The following is a 16,400-nucleotide window of genomic DNA, read 5'->3' on the forward strand; positions in this document are numbered from 1 at the left end:
TCAAGGGAAGTAGTTTGCAACCCTTTGAAGACAGAAGACAATAGTAGGAATAAATACGCTGATACGCGATTCCTCATGTATCTGGAGAGCAGTGAGAAGTTGTAATTCCTGGTGGCATCACTGGTACAGGGCATAAAAAGGTTAAATACCATTACTTCTTTACACTTTCATTTCATTTTGCAAAAGTAGCTTGTAAAGTTACTACGGATCAAAGCGTCCTGGAGCATTCTTTGCTTTATTTGGCAGCTGCTCTGCTGTTGTGTGTGTGGACGCCATTTTGTTAAATTGGTAGATGTGGCTTTGTCCTTTGGCACAATCATCATTATATAGAAAGTATATCTATAGAAGTAAGTGTGGTAAAATCTGCATAAACTGACTTCTGTTTCTTTTTTAGATGCTCTTTATCTCATTGTTGCATTAATTGTACTAATTAATGTAGCTAGAAAACTCTTTGCAAGTGGAAAAGAACATATATAGGCTACATTTTCAAAGATGGCTAAAGGATTTACCCACAAAGCTTTCTCTGGCCTAAATATTTGGAAAAGTTTCTCCTTTGTAAATGTGGAGGTTAGATATTAGATTAGATGTAAATGTTTAAATAAATAACTGTAATTCCTGAAGTCTGGATAATATCTTGGCAAGTAAGCTAAGCAAGTTCAGGGAATGCAGAACAAAGGAATCTGTGGTGGCTAACAACTGATTAGTTTATACAGAGTATGACAGCAAGACCATATTTATATAGATGTATGTTGTCCAATACATTGCTGTTCCTCATTTAATTACTCTTGAGGGTGTGGTTTATGCCCTTGCTTTGAGAAATTCTTGACAAGCGTGCGCTTGTCTGCACGGCTGAATTTTTAGTGTTACCTTTAAATGTGGATATACAAAACTGCAGACACAACTCCAGTGTTGTTCATGCCAATGCCACAAGCAGAGTTAAAATTGCCTCCTTGTTCCTTCGTACTACATTGCACTTCCTCAAGCACAACCAGTTGCTGCAGAGTGGTAGGTCAAATTGAGGTTTAACGCAAACAGGTCCCTTCCAACCCTAACCATTCTGTGATGAATTACAGTTTCACAAGAAGAAAAAAAATCTGTGATAAATAAACTACTCGGAGTGTTCTTTACTAGTTGCAGAGATCAGGCTAATGAAGCCAAGCCAGGAAGCAGCACCTCTGTAAACCCAAAGTGATGCTATAACTTTGAATGGAATTAGTCTGGAGCAATGTGTGTTAGCATACTATGGGAAGGAAGCTCTGCCTTCCTGATAATCATTAATTCTTATGAAAATCTCTGCCCATTTTTTGTAATGTTTTATTTACCTTCTGTATTAGATGCTTTTGGGGCTGGATGCATCAGACACTTGAGGACAACACTCTTTTACAAATACTGCTTCTGAAAAAGTTGTATGGAGTTCTCTCCTTTTGTTGTGTTGACAGTCAGGCAGGATGACAGCACTGTGAGTGAAAAGTAGAAAGGGCAAACAGAGACATGTTCTGTAACCACCCAGGACCTGAATCTGGTTGTGTCCTGTTCCTTGTGATACCACTCCTGATCTCCGAATGATTCCTGATTCAACAGGACTAGGTCCACAGTAGCTGTGGCAACCAAACCATAGAAGGTAACTTATGACCTAAAGCTGAGGTTGCTCCTCTTTGAGTATTAATGGGGTGGGTTCTTTCCTCCTAGCAAGCTACGTTTAGTGGCCAAGAAAAGAAAGCATAACAACTGTTCTTTGATTACGACAGTGCTTTGATATTCGCATTTTACTCTGACCTAATCTCAGTAATAGGCAAAAAAAATAAAACAAACAGAAGCTGGGAACTGAAATTATGACACTCATAACAAATTTTGCCATTAAAGCACTGATTTTTTTCTTTATTGCTTCACTACGAAATCTGACCTTGAAGTCCTATCTTCTTCGAGGCCTATCTTTTCAGAGACTTTGCTTTGACCAGTAGGAGTATATGAATAGGACAGGCAGGATGTATGGGAGTCCTCCACCAGGCATGCAGTTGTTTGCAGCATGCAGTTAGACATGGCCTGCAAAGAATGCACAGAAATTGTCACTCTGTTCTCACCTTATTTTTGATAGGTAAAGAATGCTTTGTTTGTTTCTTTGGATAATTCTGTTATTTATCTCAGGAATGTCTGTGATGCTCAGTGTGTGACATTTGAGGAAATCTTTTTGAAATCTCACACACAAACTTTACAGGTTTATTCTATCATGTACCATTGCACTGGGTCTTAGTCACCCTGCAGCCTGCCAATGAAGCAGGCTTTCAATTTATATAATTAAAACAAAACAAAAACATTTACTAATTTAAAAAAGAAACACGTTCAGTCATTTTGGTTCCTCTTTATTTCTCTTCAGTGAGCAAAAATCTTTTGTCTCTCACAGCTGAATATTAACAGGTGAGCAGGAAATAATTTTATCACATTGCTCCTCTCTGGAAGAGACAAAACCACTTCTTGAATACAAGAGGTTTAGGCACAAAATAGACACTATGCTGCTCTGCAGTGTTAAGGCTGATATGCTTCCCAGTATATTCAGAAGATCTGGCTCTCTTGAGACTGTAACTTCAGAAATGCTGACATTTGTGAGTTTAGGCAGCTGGTAAGCAGGAATGTTAGAGCTCTGGGTCCTTGAAGTGGCTGAACCCTTCTGAAGGCTGTTGTGAGAAAGAGGATGTTAGAGCAGGAACTGAGTTCAAAAGAGAGCCTAGTCCAACCTCCAATTGCTCTTCTCTCTGTGGTAGACATTTTGTCTTTGTGTCTTCCCGGGTCATGTACCACTTGTGTTTGAGTTCGTGTCCAGAATAGCTCGTGTCCAACAGTCTGCCAGGAGCACAGAAAGCTCTGTGTTGTGGATAACTCCCAGTCTGACCTTTTGTGCTGAGCCTGTTACCAACAGCTGGGAAAGGTCCCATCATCAAAACTTTCTCTCCTTAACAGAAGAATGTGTCTGCCTTTAACAGTTTACTGGCTGAACTAGGTGTGTTTGGCTAGCATACTGAATTGCTGGATTGTAGTAGTCCTCTCGTCAGGCTTCATTCCCCTTGTTGGGGGAGGTCTCCTTTGGGTTTTCTTGGGCTGGGTTGTTTGGGGGATGGGAGTTGGTGAGCTCTGCCTGTGCTGGCCTCCCAAGGTGTTCCTGGTGCCTCATGCTGCTACGTGCCATGGATGTTTTTGCCTGCTCCCATGTGAATCTAATATGAGATGCAGGGCAGAGGAACAGGAGAGCAGCAGCTCTTCTATTCTTTAAAGGCCGTTTAGCCTTTAAAGGACTACATACTGGTTTGCTCAGGCAGGGGTTGTTTGTTTGTTTTTTTTCCTGGTGGTATCAAAACAAACCCATTTAAATAATTATAACATTTTCCCTATATTTCCTTTCATGCCATTTTTCACAGACCACACAGCAGTATTAACTGCCAGCTATTGCAATATATGCCAAATACAGTGGAGGATCTGAGTCTTACGTAATAATGCTGTGCTGAGTAGCTTTTGTGTTTCTACCTAGAAGAGCTCCGTGTTGCTTTGATTACCTTATCTTGATGGTAGAACACTGGATTTTGGTTGTTGTTGCAAGTGGAAAAAATAGCGATTGATAGAGTAGAATTAATTTGCTTCACTACCAAATTGTTACTTCTGATGGAACAGCAGGCTACCTTGGCCAAGAGTATGTCAGGATGCAAAGATACTGTAGTCCCAGCACCTAGCACTATACAGGCCCTTGTTACAGAGAAGATCCTTTGTTCTTCAATGCACTAATAAGGAATTCCATTCCACTTTCAGCTCTGATAATGGCAACTGTAACACTTGCTCCAGCAGCTGATCTAACTAAGGAAGCAGTTGTTTCGTGTGTTTCTTGGAGGCTAATGCAGTGCTACCGCTAAATCTTTACAGCACTGTGATGTTAATGCCAGAAAAGAGAATTTGATTTTCTTAAAAAAACAAACAATCCAGCCACAAACCTTGCTTCTTGTGGTCAGCCCCTCATAAACGCTCTGGACGCCATTCAGTTCTTTCTACTGAATAATTTCAGCATAAGGCCCCTGTAAAGTTGGCTCTAAAATGGATTTAGTCCAAACCTTTTGTTTGTTAGCAAAGAACAAGTTATAGACAGTAGATCTTTCTTGTTTAATATGTATAAGCTCCTTTTACAAGCTCCATCCAAAGAACATTCAGTTAATTACTCAAGGCATCTTGTTATTTGGAGCCACTGCTTGTAGGGGAAGTGAAACTGCTTTTGAGAAAGCGCAAGCAGTTCTTTCTGACTGCTTTGTTCCCGGTCCCTACAGCCCTGCTGAGCACTGCATGTTGCTCCCTCACCAACGGGACACCCTCACTGTGTCTGATTCTCTCAGTGCTCCAGCACAGGGGAGGAATAACTGACATCAGGCAAGTGGCACCTAGGGACGAAATAGAGCAGCATGAGAGGAGAGTTTGGGCGGCTGCTGGGGCAAGGGGAGCTGAGCTGACTTCTCTGCCTTCTTGTCTGGCCAGTCCTTTCCATTCTGGAGGAGAGCTGGGCAGGGATGCAGAGGTGGTGCCAGCTGTCGCAGGACACTGTATACTTGTTTTTTCCAAGGCGAGTCACCAGTGTTTTTAGATAAGTGCTGTAAGCTGGTGGTGATTCAGATTAGGGTTTAGGCATGGCTGCCAGCTGATGGGCAGCCTTTCTGCTTCCAGCAAAGCCTGGCTGTTCCTGAAAGGGCTGGCACAAAGCTTTCCTGACCCCTTTTCCCAGCCCAGGGCAACAGCAGTTGCATCGTGCACCTTGAGGGAATGGCCCTAACTGTCAGGGATCCCTGTGCCCTTCTTTGGGGAGCCCAAGAAGGGGTGTGCTGAGGAAGCCTGAGCCTGGTCAGGCAGTAGAGAGGGATGTCATGAGGCAGTAGAGAGGGATGTCATGGGCAGGTTGTGAGGGCTTCTGCCCTTCCATAAGTGCTGTTGCTGCTCCCCTGTCACAGACCTGGAGGTTTCATGCTGCAAAAGCACTGTAAGAGCTCCTCAGCCTCCATCATCCCCTAGCACTGGGTGTGAGGAGCAGGACAGAGCCTCCCGCTGCCGCTGGGTCCCCTGCTGCCCCAGGCTGGCCCTGCCTGTGTGCTGGCATCCAGGCACTGCTGTGACCCACGTAGGTGACTGGCTGTGTGGCTCATGTGCTCTGGGCATGCAAGGTGGGAACTGCTCTTCCTCATGTGCTGCATTAGTGTAAAAAGCGGAGGCTTAATGTTAATCCCCTGGAGAGCTACCGTAGGAGCTGCCTGTTAGGACCGTGGCACAGCAATTAGACCCGGGTGATTAGCGGGGGAGTACTGCGGCTCTGCTCTGGCACTGAGGGAGCACATGTTCTCTTGTGCAGTGAGTGGAGCTGGGCCTGGGCCTGAGTCTTGGCTTTGGGTGGAGGCACAAGCCAGAGGACTGGCTCCCAGGGTTGCTGGTTTCCATTCCTGGCCCAAGCAGAACATGGGTTAGTAACCAAGGCAGGAGTCCAGAGCCCCCTCCCAGAGACAGTGTGCAGCACTGCAGGAGTGAGATGGGACCCTGCATGTTGCCATGTCCTGCTGCCGGTGGCCACGGTCCTTTCCCTGCTCTCAGAGAGGCTCAGTCATGCTCCTGACCAGTGAATGCACAGGAGAGAGCCACAGCAGCTGTGGCAACAGCGAGCTATCTCAGTGGTTGTGCCGTCAGACTACAGCAGCTTTCACATCAGAAAGAAGAAAACATCCAATTGCAGAGACGGCTGCTGCTCTGTAAATAGCAAACCAAGTGACCTAATTCAGCGCAGCGGCAGCTCCTCGGAGGCGTCCCTGAGCAGGCTCCATGGCAGCCATGCTCGAGCTGAATCATCACTTCCAGCGAGGCAGAGATTGGAGCTTTCAGGCCCTAAGGAGTTCACTGTCTCTTTATTAATTTTAAATTGATTAAAATGAATTTTTAAAATACCAGGAGAGACTTGCCTAAAGAAATGGTTGTAAAAAAAAAAGGAAATAGTCTGTGGGAGTTGACTGTGTGCTTAACAATCTCTGGCTCATAGAGCTGTGAGCACCCATTGCAGTTTGGGAGGAGTCTTATGTCAGCTATTATGTCCTGCTGGATTAGCAAAGATGGGATTAATCCCTCATTATTATAAGAAAGTGAGAATTATAAACTGTCTTTGCTTATACCCAGTGCAAACCCACTGGTGTCCTCATCCATGGCAGGGTGGTATTACAGGCTTCTGCTGTCAGCTACAAGGCTTTGTCCAGAAGTCAGGGTCTCTTAGGGAAGTGCATCCCTGCAGGAGCATCCTGTTCTATCCCAGCATTGCCCAGTGCCTGACGAATCTCCTCATATGGTCCAGAGACTCCCTGGGGTAGCTTGTGGAGTGTCTTGTACCAGAACAGGCTGTCGGGTCCTCTGCTCAGCCCCCAAGTACAGGTGCTGTGGCAAGTGTAGGCAGTAACAGATGCATGGAGGATCCCTTCTCCAACCAGTTACAAGTGACCTTTTCCCTGGGCCATTCTCACTTGCTGTTCATGCCCCCACTCCGCTGGGTGGAAGATGCCTTATACTGTGAAGCACGAGGATTGCTGTCTCTTATGATTTCTATCTGCTCCAATGTAACAGCACAAGTCAAGGTTACACAGATATTTAAAGCTTTTCTGTTCCACCTCTCACCTTTCACACAGATGGGGAGGTGGGTGCAGTCTGCCATTGAGCCAGCACCCCAGAGACGCCTGTGGACCCACCCAAGGCAGCACCAGTGAGGACCCTTCCATGCCACGGTGGACTCCAGAGGTGTAGGAACCCCCTTGGATGTTACAGAAACACGGTCAGAGCCCTCTTCACACAGGGAATTCTCCCTGAAGGTTTGTCCTGGGACACTATCCCTCAGCCTCCCACCTGCTGCTTTGGAGGGGGAAAGTGAGCAATGACACCCACCTCCATTGTGCTGCACCAAGGAAGTGGTGCAGGGTCTGGCCCTCATTGTCAGTAGGGTTTGTTCTCTTTCGATGAAGGTCAGGGCTAGCCAGACAGCATAAACAGTAGATTAATTGATAAAGCTTTTTGTCCTGTAAATAAATACCAGCAAATTCAAAAGGAGGGGAAAAAAAAAAAGGCTGGTGGAGAGCTCTGTGGTACTTCAGAGAAGACAGAGAAGAAAGCTGAGAGTGAAGGAGCAGAATATGGAATTCACATGGAGATAGTGAAGCAGCAGGTTTTGTCAGCCCCTTTTATGCCTATCTAAAAAAAGAGACCTGCTATTTCAGTGAAACTAAAGAATAAAAAGAAAACAAAAACAAAAACAAAACCTCTGCAAAAACAATTTGACATTTGCTATTGATTAAAGTAATGGGGCACACAGTTCTAAGAAGTTGCATACGAGCATTTTTGGTCTGCTTTAAAAAATTCTCTAAAAGATACAGTGATATTACTCATATGCTGTCCACCTATCTGTCTCTTCTCATCTCTAGGTCTCAAAAGCTGAACTGCTTCTAATTGACATGCCAAAGCAGAATCTATTTCTCATGTGCCCTGCACTCAGCTGTCAGTCTTGCCTGCAATGCTGTAAAGCAGATCCTGCTGAGAAAGAGCCTGGCTGATGGGAGACCTGTAGTTCCTGTGCACCTCCTTGAACATCAGGAGGAGTCAACTGGGATGACTGGACAAGCCCATTTCTTTCCCTTGTCCTCTAAGATCAGGTACAATGGGGTCTTTCTTAATTCTTGATGTATCACAGTCAGCAGCAGAGCTTCGTCCTGGGTGGGTCACCACTGCTGTGGTATGCTCCCTCTGGCTTCACCTCAGAGACCTGTGAAAGATGGTAAAGGACCCGGTTATTTTGCATGGCGTGTGAATTGGTGTTTTATCTGAGAGTGGCTTATGTGTATGTTTTAACATGGTTTAATTTTTTTGTGACCAAGATGCTTTCCAAATTAATAAATGATACTAATTAATTCCTTCCTGTGTGTAAATATTTAGTCATATTTAGTGGTTTACCCAAATAAGGAAATTATTAAGTAGGATAAGAGCAGTGGATTACAGAATGTTCTTGCTTCATACCTTTTGTCAATTGCAGTTTTAGTTTTAATTATTTATAACACACCATAATGTACTAGTTAATTTACAGTAGCATATTTCTGTACAGTAATGAAATTAGTGATATGAGACTTACTGCAGCACTTGCTGTTTACTCTTTGCTGATTGATATACACATGAATTATGTGCATATTAGAATGACTTTTAAATCTATACTCAGCTGGAGGGTTAAGGTGTTTTAAACTTGCTAGTTCTTCATGTAGTTAAAAATAGAGTCATCTAAGACCTGATCCTAAAGAAGTACATGAAATCAGTGTGACTATTCGTGGAAGGAAGGTTCTGGCAATGTGAAATTCTTTCAGTTTCTGTAGGGCCAGGCCTTAGTCAACAGTCATTAAAGAGCAAGTTTTAGTGTTTAAAGGGAAATATTCTTGTATACGGTTATCTTATTCCTATTTCCTTCTAGTTAAAAGATACCTAACAAGACTGCCTTCTCTGTCCCATATGAGTTGCTGCGAAGTCTGCTTAAGCTCCACTGCTTGTTAATGATGAGCATAGGTATGAAGGTTAGAGAAGTGCTGGCCCTGTGGACCTGAAATATGGGTTTGACAAAACAAAATGCTGTGAGATTCACAATGCAAACAGATTTGAAAATAGAGAAAATATTTTTTTCACATTTTTTAAGTTTTATCACTCAGCTGTGCTATTTGTAGTAGTAGTAGTAGACATAACATTTGCAGAAAGAAATGTGACAGATCTATTTAGCTGGCAATACGAGGTTTCTCTGTACTGATACCACATCTTGCCAACAGTTCCTATCCTGTGGTGAAAGTTGTGTGTAGTTACCTAATGAGACAACGGGCTGTCTTCATTATGAATTTCCATTTTTTCAAGCCAGAGATAAGACATGCTCAGCTATGCCAGGAATTAAAACAACCCAACACGTTCATTCTTGTTAGGTGAAAATGTTGCCTTATATTCTCAGAGCAAAACAATTATATTCTCTGTATTGTCACAGGTTCTGCTATTTAGTGGTAATAGCTGACAAGCATCAAAAAACCCCACAACAAAACAAATAAAAAAACGCAACTGATGACATTCTTCCTAGCAAGTGCCTTACCTTACTCCCTGCTTTGCTTCTTTTAGCTCCAGGCTAAGGACACTGCTTCTGAAACAAGCGTGATTCACCCCCTCCAGCTATACCCGCAGCTGGCCTCCGAGGGTTTGGTTCTCCTATTCACCCTCTTACAGTGGTTTGCTATGAAACATGCGTAACCATGTTTCTTGCAAGTCCATACGTGGCCTTGTGAAGGCAAGGACTGGCTGGATGAACAGAACCCGAGGGGCTTTGGCCCTCAAAATTCAGCATATGTGAATAGTAATTGAGCTGCATTTTCTTTCTCCCTGAGACTTTTCTGGAGGAACTGCCATTGCCTTGCTGGGTGGCCCAAGCAGTAGAGGTGCAGATCTGTGGGTGCCTGCTGGGTAAGCACTCCTGCGCTCCTGCCAGTGGTGGTGGGTGGAAGGGCTGTGTGCAGGAGGGTCAGAAGCTGCTTGCGCAGCTCCTGTGTCCCACCAGCCCTTGTGTTGAGTCACACAGTTCTGTCAGGCTCCACATGACTGAGGGCAGAGTCACACTCCACACTGCTGCACAGGAGGTGAATGTGTGCACTGCCAAGCACACAGGCTCCTTTAGTTTTCTGGAGGATGAGGGTTGGGGTGTAAAGCTTTCCCACAAAATCACCCTTGGCATTTACACAAGCATCTCTGTGGTCTTCCTGGCTTGTAGCCTCCCCCTTCAAGAGGTCAGTACAACAGATGAGTTTTCCAGAAAGCGTGTGACTGAGTAAACTCTGCAGGGTAGACAGTGGCTCTGTGAATAAACCCCACAGGGGAAGAGCGCTCAGTGGAAAAGGGCAAGGGTGACAGGACACTTAGAGTAATGCAAAGGGGATGAAGCATGAAGGGGATGGAAGGGTGGCCTTTGTTCTAAATAAACAGGTATTAACAGCTGAGTGGATCAACTGGGGGTGTAAATGTCTCCCTGAGCTAGCCAGGCTGGCAGGGGAGGGGGGAGGAGGGCTTATGTGGCTCAGCCCGACCAAGGGTAAAACATCTGAACAGCTAGCAGGGGAATTTCAAAGAGCGACAGGCTTGAGCTGGCATCAACCCACATATCCGTGTTTTGGGATGCCCAGTGTTGTGACAGTGAGTGTACTATGGAGACTGGCAATGGGAACCAGGGAATCACACTGTTATGGGGACTGAACTGTGTATTGCAATTGCGAACTCAGATTTGTATTGTGTTTTGTATCGCTCCGCTCAGTCAGAAATCCTGTGTGCAGACGGTGGCAGGAGTGCCCAGTAGCTGGCAGGGCTGGTGGCTTTAGGCCATCTCACACTGTGTGGTGCCAGCACTTGTTCTGCACATCCCGTTACTGTCTGGTCTCTATTTTCCCTCACAGACAAGAGGGAGAGCAACCCTTTCAAACACGGTGCAAATTATTTTTACAGTGGTACCTTTATTTCACACACATCCATCCAGATAAACAAGATTCTGTGTTGTTCAGTCAGTAACAGATTTTTTGTCATTCAGTCTTGCTGATTTTTTTAAATTGTTAGCATGAAAATGCTGGTGGCCTGTGGTTTCTTGTCCTCGCTTATGCACCACAACCATTCGGTACTGGGTAGTAAAAATGATCCATGCACAAAAAGCTGGGCACCCCAGCTCTGCCTGTCATCCTGAGCACGGTGCCAGTGCTGCTCTTCAGCAGGTCAGTGGCTCTCTGAGCTTGTACTAGAGATGTAGGGAGGCAGCCAGCACGACAGTATGGATGGAATAGTAATTTATGACAGTATTGTCCTCTGTGTCCTCCTATTAAAGAGGAAACTGCAACAGTTACTTGTGCAAACCATTCAAAACATGAACGTGGGCAGGTCTTTGTTAACCCATGTTGGGAGACAGAGAGTCCTTTGGTGGCAGTTGGTTTCTCACATTTCTCGTGTGTATGAAGACTTCTTGTGTAGCAAGAATGTGTGCATGTATATTGCAGAAAGGCAGAAAATAATTGAAAGAATTACTCTATCCTTTTTTGCTTTTAATTTGCTCTTTAGGATTTATTAGAAAGAAACCTAGGCAGTGAAGACACTACAGAAATCTCACCAGGAGCAACACCCACATGCAGGTACCAAATGCCTGCATGCACCTGAATTCAATTGAGGCAAAGGAGCTGAATATAAATGCACTACAGAACAAAGCAGGGCCAGCTGGAGGGTTTCCTGTAAGAGAAAGGAAGAGCCTGGGGAGGCAGCAGGCAGAAACACTGGGTGGTGACGTGTTCCTTCTTGCTGTAAGTAGTGTGTCTGGAAGAATGGTAATATCTTGGTTTGGTCATTTGGCCTCGTGAGCTCTTCAGGCTAATACTTTTTCATCTAACGTGAAATGTTGGAGAGATTTATATTTTTTTAATGTATATTTAAAAATGTGTGTGTATATACATATATATGGGGTGAGGTTGAGTATGTATTCATTATCAAAGGCTCCAGAAACACTGTGCTGCTGTCTCTGAGCATAAAGAGAAGCAACAGAAGATACAGAAATGCTTGTCAGGGTTGCTGTGAGCAAACTGATTAACAGCTGTGTAAGTTGTGTCAGTATTTGATTTGAGAAAAGCTTTTGTTGGTGTGCAGTGGTGCTGTGTGGTTCAGGTTTTTGCAAAGAGTGGGGAGACTAGTGCTTGCCTGCCTGCAGCATCTCCCTGCTGCAGGGTGGGCAGGTGCTGGGGCTGAGGCTGCTTCACAGTGATCAGGGGAAGAGGTAGGCTTGGGGAAAGTACCCTGGGCATCCTGGTAAATAGGGCTGGAGGGGCCAAAGGTGGCTGTAGAGGCTTTCAGCAGGAGCCCTTGCAGCTGGGATGCCACTGCCAATAGGCATGCATGTGGTATGGTGCAACTACTGTCCCATTTCATCCAGTCTTGGCCTTGTCCTCCTGCACCAGCAGCTGGAGGTGCCTCACCATGGTGTTGCAGGGAATGAGACCCACAACACCACCTCTACCCCGTACAGCCCCTGTGCTCTGTTGCCTCTGGCTTTCCTACAGGAGGGGTGGCAGGCAGCATTTGCAGATCCATAAAATACCTTGTGGGTTTGACTATTTCACAGACTTCTGAAGTTGCTAGGTTTCCAATATTTCCTTTACCAGTCATTAACAAAAAAGCTTCTTGAAGTCAAGTAAAAATGCATTTAATTCAGTACTTATCTTGCAGTCTCAATCTTATCATACCTCTAATTTTAATGTAGGCTGAGTCACTTTCATCCTACTGCTTTAAAATCAGACTATGGAGCATGGTCGTGTTCTGGTATGTTTGGGAAGTAGAACAATTTTTTTCTCTCTTAGTCAGATCTGTCCTGCCAAGTTTCTATCACTCTCTGCTCTTAGATATAAAAATAACATATAGCTGGGGATGATTTGCAGAGTTAGTTTTATTACTGTATGGAAAATTGAAATGTGAAGAATGCCAGCTTACATTATGTAGATTGATTTATAAAAATAAAGTATTAGTCCCAGTGAAATATTTAACTTTGTTTTGAGACAATTCCTTTGGAAGAATTTGCATTGTGTATGCAGTACAGTAGTTCACAGTACTTGCTTCCTCTGTTTTGTTTATCTGTGGCCTACTGGTTCCTCTTCTGCCTGCCTCTAGAACCCTCCACTGAGGTTTCAGTTGTTAATGTTTTTTATGCTTAAAGTACTATATTTTTCCCCCATTCTTGTTCTTGAAAATAGCTGATTTGTTTTTTGCAAATCCAAAGACTGGTTTGGTTTTTGCAAATCCCTTTGAGACAGACTCTTGGCATGGAAAATACAGGTGGAACAGCTGTAGTCTGGCAGTGCTATAAGCTCCTGGAAACAGTTGTGATGTGAAGCCTTGACAGTAGGTAGAGCTATTGCAAATGCTGTATTTGCAAGTACATGTTCCTATACATACAGGAAGAGGGTACAGAAAATACAAGGGGAGCACCACAGTATGTGTGTGATTGGAATGCTTCTAAAATATTGCACTCCTGGATCCACAGTTTAGGAAGAAGATGGCAAAACTAGAAAAATACTGAAAATGGGACAAATCCAAGATTGAACCAGTGTGATCTGTTTATGTACAAAATGTGGTTGTGAATCTGGGCTGATCTACTTTTGCATTTACAGGATGGTTTCCTCACATGAATTTGAAATGTAAAGCAGTGACTTTTGGGGGGGGGGGGGCGTTTAATTGTTTACTTTTTGAGTACATTTGAACCTGCATCTCAGCAACAACGCAGGTCACAAGAGAAGCAAGTATGTAAATGTTGCATGTACCTATGTAGAGCTGTTTTACCTCTTGGTCTCTAGGAAGTCCCTGTTCTTAGGTGGAAATCTCTTCCAGCTAAGAGCGGGTGCTTTCCTGCCCTGCTCTGCTGTTAGTGCTGCATTGGCAGAGGGAGGTGGATGGAAGCAGCAAGACAAGCCCTAGGGCTCAGCTGTGTGATTATAATGTTCCTCCCAGGCTGCTACAAGTGTAATCACCTGCTAATGTTAAGTGTGGATTTTGGTCCACAATATGAAATGAAGCCTCGTGAAAATTTGCTTTATTTCTACTGTCAAACAGGCATTAAAGATCTCTGCTCACTCTTAAGTTATCAGTCAGTTTGCACAACCAAGAAACCTCTGGTTTGCTAGGCAGGTTTTGGCAAGACTCGGGGATAGTCCTTGCTTACAGAGACAGACTAGTAATTGCTAGCCACGTTAGTAGAAACAACATCTCTTTTAAATGGAAAAAGGTAACTTGTTTTTAGTTGCTTTATCTGTTCATTTTCTACCACCAAGTAGTTTTGGTATCACATGGAAAATAATTTGCCAATTATCTCTTCTGGAAGCGAAGTCAGCTTGAAGCAGCCTCTAAGGAAAGAGAGTAATGTGGGACACATGCACTATCACAAATAATCCCTTTGATCTCACAAATCCCAAGATTCATGTTTGAAAACTACCGAAAACTTTCTATTAGGAACACAATTCAAAATAGTAGAGACTGCACTTCCTGCTGCTGTTCCAGAAGACCCTTTTGTGTGTGTATGTATGAATATATGTGTATATCTATGTAGCTCTGTAGAGATTAACAGGCATAGTTATATAGATATATATAATCTTAATGAAATTACACCTTCAGAGTGGGAGATTTATTTCTCAGAAGGTATTTTAGACATGCACAAATGTCACTTTCAAGGTCATACTGAATCAGTAACTATTTAAAAGCACAATTAAACCTCTACATGCAAATGCTCACTTGAACGAACTGCTGGAACATTAGTATGTGCCTTTTAGCATGCGATTATTGGAAACCAATATTAGTTATACTGAATTAGTTTTGGGTGGTTAAACAAACATGTCTATGCTGTTAACTATTTGCCAAAACAAGTACAATTTGAATATTACTAAAATGTCATCTGCTTTTGATAGACACTAACAATTTCATTTTGCTTGTAACAGCACTTTACTAGCAAGTAATGTTTGAAATGAGTAGCATTCACAATACAGAAAGGCTGTCTGTTTTCTTAATCGTTTTTTATCAGTGTCTGACCACTCAAAGATTTGAGATTATGCAACATTTACAAAGTTAAAATTAATATATGTATATAAATATATAAAATATAAACATTTTCTGGTAGGTGGAAGTAAAGCATCTTACAACACCAAAAAAATACAATACATTATTCAGTAGGGGGGTTTGTTTTGTATGTAAGTTGCTATTTGTTATCTGCTTAAAAGTTGGTTTGGTTGAAAATAATGCTTGCAATATTATGTATAATTCCGTGTTTCCCACATTTATGATGTCATATAAGGAACAAAAAAAAGATGATGGTACCAGACCTTTTATTTTCTTACAGGAAGTTACACCAGGATTAAAGTTTGTAGTGTAAAGGGAAGTTGTGTTATGCCTCTGTGAGGCTGCTTACTCTGAAGACCTTAGTATAAATTGAAAGCAAGCTCCACATGTTCACAAAGGAGTGTAAAGTATGTTACCTTACACTCATCAGGCATGAGCTTTGGCTCTGCTAGGTGCAGCAGGCTTTATTGTGCTGCTCTGTTGCCACAGGGCTTTCCAAAAACCCCTCTCTCCCAAGACACACCCGTCACCCTGCAGGAGTCATGGTCCCACGAGGAGGACCTGTGGGGTCCTTGCATGCCTGTATGTATGCTCGTTGCCTATTTGGAGCCCAGTCCAAGGAAGTAAATGAGACTCCTGCTGACTTTCTATCAGCTGGTTGTCCTGATGCTCATCCTGCCACTGAGACAGATGGTGGTGATCTCTGGTGGTTATTCGTGTTGCTGGAGACAGTGGGATCTCCCCCAAAGACCAGCCTTGTTGGACTGGATGCTGGACAAATGCAAAGCAGGCATGACACAATGTGCATCATCTGATGCATTTGCTTGCTGAATGAGAACTAGGCCAGGATGGTCAGTCTCCTCTTGCAATAGCTACATCATCTGGCCATGCCTTTCTGTTGTTAACAGGCACGCGTCAGCCACTAAAACCAGCTGTGCCTCATTGCCAGTTCCCTGAAAGCTGCCACCAGCAAAAGCTAGTTTTCTATTTGTAGCTACAGGTTTATCTGCTGGTGTTTAAAAAAACCTTGCACAAATGGATCTCCAGCCAGTTAGGCAGACATAAGCTTGCATGTCAATTGAATCTCCTTCCCTAGTGGCTGCTGTCCTATTGTGTCCCATATTGTGCGTGGAACATTCCAGCTTACTTACAAAGCAGGAGGTGATGGAGTATATAGCAACGCTGACTAATGTCCCTTGTCAGGTGCCTTCTAAAGGACAAGGTGAGGCTGAATGTGTGTAATATACTCGAGAGTATGCTAGTCTGAATTTCTCCATAACTTCAGTACAACAGTAGAAACGGTGTTACCGGAAACACCACTTGCAATATTGAAGATAAATTTATTAAGACAAATGTAGAGTAAAATAAAGGAACACTTAAATATTAAAAAATACATAAAGGTGGATCCTGTGAATAGTGTGTGGCAAGGCTTCAGGTAGGTGGCCCCTTTGCACCACCTACTTATCTAGATTTGGCTTCTAGATAATTAAACTGACTTATGTTTTGCTAAGCTTTTGAAAAAAAAAAAAAAGCTTTGCAATGCAGGCTTTAGTTGGAATGAAGTTGGTATTTGGCTAGGCAACAATTTTCTGTTCTCAGGCTGCATTTGGGGTGTTTGTAGGGTATTTGATTTCTGCTTAGATGTGGAGCATGCATATTTATACTAGCGAGTTAAGTTCATCCATGTCTTGAGATTGTATTTTTTTTTTTCATACCTGTCTCTTCCACTGAGC

The 16,400-nt window shown here is 43.4% G+C and overlaps 1 long non-coding RNA gene across 1 annotated transcript in view; it reads left to right on the forward strand.

Annotated features, from left to right (window-relative positions):
• LOC115611936 overlaps positions 1 to 16,400 on the forward strand; it is a 69,638-nt gene that overhangs the window by 9,895 nt on the left and 43,343 nt on the right. Inside the window, exons 2-3 of the long non-coding RNA XR_003992786.1 lie at positions 6,678 to 6,857; positions 7,464 to 7,691. This is a non-coding gene — a long non-coding RNA (uncharacterized LOC115611936). The remainder of the gene's footprint in view (positions 1 to 6,677; positions 6,858 to 7,463; positions 7,692 to 16,400) is intronic.

This window comes from Strigops habroptila, chromosome 8 (genome assembly GCF_004027225.2).
Source record: "Strigops habroptila isolate Jane chromosome 8, bStrHab1.2.pri, whole genome shotgun sequence".
In the NCBI taxonomy this organism is placed as follows: domain Eukaryota; kingdom Metazoa; phylum Chordata; class Aves; order Psittaciformes; family Psittacidae; genus Strigops; species Strigops habroptila.